General features: G+C 32.2%; 1 non-coding gene across 1 annotated transcript; it reads right to left on the bottom strand.

The window, feature by feature from the left end:
- Nucleotides 1-579: 579 nt before the first annotated feature.
- TRNAK-CUU lies at nucleotides 580-652 on the bottom strand. The gene has a single exon. It is a non-coding gene; the product is annotated as a tRNA-Lys (tRNA).
- Between the last annotated feature and the right edge of the window lie 2383 nt (nucleotides 653-3035).

The following is a 3035-nucleotide window of genomic DNA, read 5'->3' on the forward strand; positions in this document are numbered from 1 at the left end:
TTTATAAAAAAAAATGTAATAAATAATAAACATACTAACTTAAGTTAAAAGTGCTTTTCCTTTTCCATACAATCAATTTGGAAATGTCTATAATTAAATTAAGTTCTATCCAATAATATATGCCATGTCATATCAAAATAATTTTGACGAGTTTGATTGCTTTGTTCCAGGTTGTTTTTTTGTCACTTCACTAAAAGTTGATCAAATTGAAACTATATCCTAGTCACATAAAATGTATAATTTTCTATGTTATAAATCACAGCAAAGCGGGATATTATTTAAATTTAAATATTGTCTTGTGAGTTTTCATATAAAGTATGTTAGAGTTTGTACTGCAAATTTCTTTATATAAATGTCTACAAATGCAAAATTACAAAAAGTAACAAACAAATACTCGTAATTTGATTAATGTGAAATACAGGTGTACAAAATACGACTGAGTAAAGCCGTTCAAAAAAAAAAAAGAAAAGAAAAAAAAAAGGTACAACTGAGTAAACCCTTTTGGGCTTTAAGCTAAGAATGCATCGATCTGTTTAAAAGGCCCAAGATAACTTTAAAAAAAAATGGAAAAATTTGAGTCGCCCACCGTGGGGCTCGAACCCACGACCACAAGGTTAAGAGCCTTGCGCTCTACCAACTGAGCTAGACGGGCTTTTGGTCATTTCTCTAAAAAATTTACTGTAATATACTAAATTCATTCAAATTGCATATGAAGTCAAGGTGGGTCAAAAGTTATCACGCCGAGGAATATAACAATTTATACTAATATAGCTGAAATTTGATTATACTTGTGTATCTATGCTCTAAACAGACGTTTGTCGTAACCACATGGAACAGAATACGCAGGAAGGAAATTTTTCCCATATATATCAATATAACAGTACAAGAGTTGATTCATAAAAACATTTCTCATAGAGGATGCATATGCAAGCTATAATTTTTTTTTTAGAACAGAAATGCAAGCTATAATTAGTTGGGTTCACATATATTTTATAAAAACAACCCAGTGAATTGAAAGGTAGACACATAACTACATAAGTAACATAACATCAATTTGGTGGTTTGGCCCAAGTAGCCCATAACTTTTTATTTTGGATACCATTTTTTTATAGCAAAAATGAGTCTACGGTTTACACCTATTCATGCTTCTTGGAAAGGTTGCCCATATTCAGGAGATCAATCCTTGGTGTTAAGTATACAGAACTCATATTAGAATGACAAAAGACCCGGAAAAAAAAAAATTCACCACAAAGACAAAGTTGCATCAAAATTATCTCTTAATATGACAACCAATTAAGTGTGTCATTTGAGGAAGATCAAAACTCGCCATGATAGTTTCCAAGTAGCTTTCATGTATATATGACATGTGCGATCAAGGTGACGTACCATCGTTTTTATACTCAACGGGCTGTACAATTCTACATTAAAGAAGAAGAAGAAAATGCTCAGTGCCGCCTTCCGCGGGTTTTGAGCTCCGATACCTCGACGGTGTATGGGGGAGGTTATGATGTAGGCAGACCTTACCTCTACCTAAGTAGAGAGGTTGCTTTCAGTTTCTACCTAAATGGTAGAATAGGTCCTCCAACCTTTACATAGGATGAGGATCGAACCCATGAGCTCTGAATTCAGAGGCCATGGTGTTTACTACTGATCCAAACCATGCTGCTTGCCGTACAATTCTACATGATAGTTTCTTAATTTTATGATAAACTATGCATTATTATTTATTCCATAAAGTTATAAAAGAAGCGATATATGTTTACATCAAGTAGCTAGCCCCAACCCAGTAGCAGCGAAATAGATTGTGCTGATTAAAACACAAAAAGAAAAGGGCCATGTGGCACAATGTAAAAGCATGTAAAATTAGCTATACTCCAAATCAACTGAAGGCTGAGAACAAAGGGGAAACCCACTAACCAATCATGATATCCGTCTCATTGTCGCGAACAAAGACTCCAAAAAACAAAATGGTGATATATGGTTGTGCAATTCATATATTTCGAATGGTATGAGGATGCCAAACACTAGTATTCCAGTGTATATACATTGGTTATAAATATATTAATGAAAAAAGGGATTTATATGTACAAATTCTATATACATAATAATAAGTAAGAGGCTGAACAACCTACACTGAGTACTGGATGATTTCATGTCTTAACATGTCTCTAAGAAAAAAACAATGTCCACATGTGTTTTTTATAATACAAATGGTGTGCAATTTGTGACTATATTATAGATAGATGCATGGCGGACATGATAGACTACACTTCCTACTATATATAATTGTTCCATCTTAATTAGGAACGGAATATTACCCTCGCAGCCGGGCCATATATTCTCTATGTGTGTCAAATGACGTCACATCTATATGGTCACGATTCAGCAAATAAATTACTAATCGAAGGTTAAAGAAATTATTTCCTGGGTAGACGTGGGTAATTAAGGATGAAGAGCAGTTTTTTTATTACTTTTTACTTTAGAGTCTGTCTTCAACTTTTTTATTGGTTGATATTGAATCACCACGAGATTCAATGAATTTGGATGGTCAAATTTGAAAGTCAACCCCTTAAAATAGGACTTCGACGCTCACCATATATATAGGAGGTTACCATGTATAAAATACATAACATAAAAATAGCAATATTTACTTTTGCATTTTAAAGTTTATAAAGGACTATAAAAATAAACAAGATTAGAATCCGTATGCTACATCTCAAATTCAGCCGGGCTGGGTAAATGTTTGACTGAAACGAAATGTTGACTATTTCAATATTTCAATTTTAAACATACACATTTCAAATTTTAAAATGCAAAAGCATTCATACTTTGCTCACAATTAAACGAAGGTGACCAAAAAAACAGTGGCAAATTTAATAAAGATTTTTTTTTAAAGTTCAGTTACTAAAATTGAAAAATGTATCAAGTCAAAGACCAAAAGTGTAATTTACCCAATACTAAATAATACAGAGTATTCAAAAAATTATACCATATGATAAAATTATCAAAAATAATAGTACATTTATCATTATTAA

This window comes from Erigeron canadensis, chromosome 2 (assembly GCF_010389155.1).
Source record: "Erigeron canadensis isolate Cc75 chromosome 2, C_canadensis_v1, whole genome shotgun sequence".
Lineage (NCBI taxonomy): Eukaryota > Viridiplantae > Streptophyta > Magnoliopsida > Asterales > Asteraceae > Erigeron > Erigeron canadensis.